General features: G+C 47.6%; 1 long non-coding RNA gene across 1 annotated transcript; it reads right to left on the bottom strand.

Moving 5' to 3' along the window:
* Positions 1-3,533: 3,533 nt before the first annotated feature.
* LOC138674050 (uncharacterized) lies at positions 3,534-4,415 on the bottom strand. The gene is made up of 3 exons (XR_011320450.1): positions 4,168-4,415; positions 3,994-4,086; positions 3,534-3,916 (listed from the first exon to the last, which is right to left on the bottom strand). It is a non-coding gene; the product is annotated as an uncharacterized lncRNA (long non-coding RNA).
* Between the last annotated feature and the right edge of the window lie 1,220 nt (positions 4,416-5,635).

Genomic DNA, 5,635 nt, shown 5'->3' with positions numbered 1-5,635 from the left:
CCCTTTTGTATCACCGCCCACTTTTATGGGCACCACCCCTTTTAGGGACACCACCCCTTCCCTGGGGTACACTCCGTGGACTCCCCCACGGCACTCAGGCCCCAGTTCGCACAATACATACACTATGTCTCTAGGCTTGTCCTGGCCCTTTAAGAGTCTGCATGATCTGGGAGGAAAGAGGAAAAAAATAATTTTTTTTTTCTTTTTATATGTCACTTCATCAGCTCCTGCTGGTACTGCCACAGCTCCTGCTGCAGACACATATAACCGGCACCTCCGGCTGCCAACGACAAGCCACTGCCACTGCAGCTCCGGCTGCTGCGGAACCTCTTGCTGCAACTGCAGCTACGCTCCACAAGGCTCTGCACGGCTCCACCGCAAACTTCGTGGACCCACCGATCCACAGCAAGCCGCTTGTCACCTTCGTGGACCCGCCGATCCACAGCAAGACGCTTGTCACCTTCGTAACCCCGCCGAGTTACAGGCATTAACTCCGAACGTGCCATCTGGAACGTTGCCCGCATTCGAACGCCATATTAAGATTGCTCTCACTAAGTGTATTGGGGGACACTCGCTTGGCACGGGATTGACGTAGTCAGGCACGATTTTTGAACACAAAACAGTCCATACGGTTTATTAAAGGGTCATAAACCGGGTTATGCACAGTTCATATTATACATTCCATAGAACACAATAGGCACCAACTGGTGATATTAACTTGCAGCTTTGTCTTAACACTTCATTTACGGCTTTGACTCACTGACACTAAACATGCTGGACCTCTCACTTCGTCCAGTCCCCATGGGTGTCCGTACGCCGTACACTTCACCAATGTCCATGGAGCACAACAGGAACCAACATACGACATTACGGTTTTAACTCACGTTTACGGCTTTGTCTCACAGACACTAAACATGCTGGACCTCTCACTTCGCCCAGTTACCATGGGTGTCTGTACGCCGTACACTTCACCAATGTCCTAAGTCACATACAGCGCATATGACACTGGGTCGTGGTCTCTAAACATGCCGAACCTCACTCCGTTCAGTCACCGTGGGAGACGACACAGTTCATTGCATCAGACTTACTACGCAGACTCCCTCTGCGACACATATCGGCCATTCACAACACAGCTAGTCACTGTTTCACCACGATTATCACAATAGATATGCCTCCATGCACATCCCAAAGAGCACTCACAGCGCCCCCTAGCTGTCACAGGGGTCACTGCATCACAGTGGGTAGAGGGGCTTTAGAAGCCGACAACGCAGCTTGTACACTGGGGGCCAATTTTTCCAGTGACAATTTTAGACCTGCAGTCATATCTGAAACCCTGCCCCACCAAGCTCTTGTATATTGAAACTCATAATGAGAAGCAGGAACTGCAGATGAAGGGATGTGCAGTGCAGCTGTGGCGGACACCAGGCTGTGCTCCCTAGACCTGTCCTGTGCTTTCGACACGGTTGACCACTGCCTCTTACTACAGATCCTCTCCTCCTTTGGCATCAAAAACCTCACCCTATCCTGGATCTCCTCGTACCTTTTCAACCGCACATTCAGCATCTCCCACTCCCACACTACCTCCTCATCCCACCCTCTCTCTGTTGGAGTCCCCCAAGGCTCTGTTCTAGGACCCCTACTCTTCTCAATCTATACACTTGGCTTGTGACAACTCATAAAGTCGCATGGATTCCAGTACCACCTCTATGCTGATGACACTCAGATCTACCTCTCTGGCCCAGACGTCACCGCTCTGCTGTCCAGAATCCCAGAGTGCCTATCAGCCATATCCTCCTTCTTCTCCTCTCGCTTCCTCAAACTCAATGTGGACAAATCTGAACTCATCATCTTTCCTCCATCCCATAGATCTTCCTTACCTGACCTATCTATCGCAATCAATGACATCATGCTTTCCCCCATACCGGAAGTCCGCTGCCTCGGAGTAACCTTCGACTCTGCTCTGTCCTTCAAACCGCACATCCAAGCTCTTGCCACCTCCTGTCGCCTCCAGCTCAAAAATATCTCCAGAATCCGTCCTTTCCTCAACCGTCAATCTACTAAAATGCGTGTGCATGCCCTCATCATCTCCCGCCTTGACTACTGCAACATCCTTTTCTGCGGCCTCCCTGCTAACACCCTTGTACCTCTCCAGTCCATTCTTAACTCTACTGCTCGACTAATCCATCTCTCTCTTCGCTACTCCTCCGCTTGCCCCCTCTGCAAATCTCTTCACTGGCTCCCATTCCCTCAGCGTATCTAGTTCAAATTACTAATACTGACCTACAAAGCCATCCACAACCTGTCTCCTCCATATATCTCTGAACTAATCTCTCGATATCTTCCCTCACTTGATCTCTGGTCCTCCCAATACCTCCTTCTCGCCTCCACACTTATTCGCTCCTCATCCAACCGCCTCCAAGACTTCTCCCGAATATCCCCCATCCTCTGGAATTCTTTGCCCCAACACGTCCGACTATCAACCACAGTCGGATCCTTCAGACGGAACCTGAAAACCCATCTCTTCAGGAAAGCCTACAGCATGCACTGACCCGGCTGCATCCTCACCACTACCGAAGCTACCGCCTCACCAACACCGGAGCTCCTGCAACCCTCAACCTACTGTCTCCTTCCCCATTATCCTGTAGAATGTAAAGGTACCGTCACACTAGACGATTTTACAACGAGAACGACAACGATCTGACCAAAATAAGATCGCTGGAACGTCGCTGTTTAGGTCGCTGCAGAGATGCCAAACACACCAACCTACGAACGATGCTGGAGCGATACAGTGACGTAACAGCGACTCACAGATCGTCCTCGCTAGTCGTTTGCTCAGTGTCACACAGCAAGAGTGTAACGATCTAACGATGCAGACGTAGCCAGATAGGTGTGTTTTATGCACAGGGAGACACCCAGGATGTGACGTTACGGCGTCCCGGAATATAAACCGCAACTCTACAGCGATTGATTCATATTGTTGGAGCGCTGTGTCTTCACGGTCTTCTGCCTTTCCAGCGTCCTGTTCGGAACGATCCTTCGCCAGCTACGATCCTCTTCTCCCGTGGACGTTCTGTCTAGAACGTATTCTACTGCAGGCGTCTTCATCGTTTCTTTTCTTGCTCATCAACGGTATGAAATGTCTTTCAGTTGTTTGTTTCTTTTGTGTATAGTTATGGCTATTCAATAATGTTTATCTATGTATATGGTGTAATGATGGATAAAACACCTCCGGCAGCCATCTTGTGCATCTGGCAAGCAGACGCACAAGATGGAGGCATTACTATGCGGTTTGCAAACTCAGTTGCGCTGTCTGCCAATTTTGCACACACCATATGGAAAGGTAAACTAGCTGTCTGCCAATTTTGCACACACTATATGGAAAGGTTAACTAATTCTCTTGTGTCTGCCTTGGCTGGCCCTGGCGTGCTCCGCTAGTAAATAAAACAGCACACAACTTAAAGGAACAAAATTTTTTTTTTTTTAGAAACTGAACTGATTTTTTTTTTTTTTCAACAAAACACTAACATCTGTCAAGAAAAACAGAAAAAAAAACATTTTTAACGCCCGCGCGCCAAAAGGTGTCGCAGCGTGCGTCCATGTTGCTGCACTTGATGCTGCAGCAGCACTACTGTGCGCTCCAAGAGCGCTACTGTCCGCTCCAGTCCCTCTTGTTTGGCCAGCAGCTCTCTCACAGTGTCCGGTTCTGTAGATAGAAGATAGAATAAAAGTCATTTTTTTTTGTCCTGTCCCAGAGGTCTTTTTTTTTTTTTGGTTGCATTTTATTAGTCGCTGTCAAATGTGACATCCCACCGATAACCCCTCCCACTGTCTGTATACTTACGGAGAAGGGACGCCTGTTGTCCATCACTGGAGCTGCTGACCACCCATCCCCTGTCTCGGGCCAGAGTTCCCGGAGCTAAAAGGAATCAAAATCATATCTGTTTAACAATTGAACTCGCTGTGGGGAACCGCTCGCAGTTTATCGTCACTTACGAATGCTCGCCTCTGGGGAGAATGATGCCGAGCCGGGGGAGGAAGATGGGTAGCGGAAGGGCGGAGTAGTGGCCTGTGGTGGGGTTACTGCATCTGTAATGTATACAATATTTCAGCTCACCTCTTATGTCCCATATGCCGTTATAATTTTGAAATGAATGATGGATAACTTACGTGACGGTCCAGCTTGTGGGCTGCTGCTGCTGCTGCTGGAAGATGTGGGGGAGGATAGTATCCTCTGTAGCCGGCGGCGTCTCTCTACACAAAAATAAAAGAAACACCATGTTTAGACAACAAAAGTACAGAGCTGTAGACATCACAATAAAACTAGACAATATTGACAGCAAAAGTTAGGAGCCTGAAATGAATGATGGATAACTTACGTGACGGTCCAGCTTGTGGGCTGCTGCTGGCCGCTGTGGTGGAGGTCAGTGCCCTCTGGTGCCGGCGGCAAGGGCAGGGTCCTGGCCCCTCCAGTCTGTGATTGTTAGTTTGTTTACTGTAAGTGATATCTGTAACTTGTATGTAACCCCTTCTCATGTGCAGCACCATGGAATCAATGGTGCTATGTAAATAAATAAATAATAATAATAACCTATGCTAGACCCTGGCCTTTTCCTTTGGTTTGAAAGGGATTTATATATGAGCAGGCTGAAGCAACTAGCCTTAACAAGTGAAGGGAGGGGGGGTTGTTGGAAAGAAAGCCTGTGAAGGTTGTATGAGGCATAATGACCAGAGAGGTTAATGGTGCAATTATAGAACTCCCCACTAGATGGCACTCAGCAGTCAGTATGCACCCTCCTTACTCAGATGGGAAGCCTTTACAGACCCTTTATAACAAGTCGTCTAATGAATATCCGCGTCAGACCCCAGGAGAAGCCATGTGTACTGCAGATCTGTCCATATTTCCCGCCGTGTAGTGCCAAACATGCTCACAAATGCAAGTCATAAGACTGTATTTGTAGTTTATCCCTTTTATTTTAAACTATTTTTGCCTGTATGTATGTCGTTTTATCATTCCATGTTTTGCAACCATTTTAAGTAATGTACCCCTTGTATATTACAATTATTGCAACCACTATTGTGAAGAGAGAGAGTAGCTTTCTTGTGTTACCTTGCAGCCAGGGGGAAGTAATGAACTATTCAGGGGCTGGGGAAAAGCTGGATGTGAATGTGTACTATTGTGCTGCCCAGTGTAGGGATTTCACTGGCCTGGTTAAACGGAAAGTGGTGGCAGCGTAAAGTGTGGTGTGGTTGTGGGGACCGTCTGTGGGGTGCACTTAGCTGACTGTTGGCCTATTGCGACATTTAAGTGAACAAGTGAGTGGGAAACGGAGACCTGCTTCACAGTCACATCCAGGGCACGCGCGTTCACAGTACACACAGTACAGACCAAAAGTTTGGACACACCTTCTCATTTAAAGATTTTTCTGTATTTTCATGACTATGAAAATTGTAAATTCACACTGAAGGCATCAAAACTATGAAATAACACATGTGTAATTATATACTTAACAAAAAAAGTGTGAAACAACTGAAAATAGGTCTTATATTCTAGGTTCTTCAAAGTAATCACCTTTTGCTTTGATGACTGCTTTGCATACTCTTGGCATTCTCTTGATGAGTTTCAAGAGGTAGTCAC

This window comes from Ranitomeya imitator, chromosome 4 (assembly GCF_032444005.1).
Source record: "Ranitomeya imitator isolate aRanImi1 chromosome 4, aRanImi1.pri, whole genome shotgun sequence".
Classification (NCBI taxonomy): domain Eukaryota; kingdom Metazoa; phylum Chordata; class Amphibia; order Anura; family Dendrobatidae; genus Ranitomeya; species Ranitomeya imitator.
This window is presented reverse-complemented; position numbering and strand designations above follow the sequence as displayed.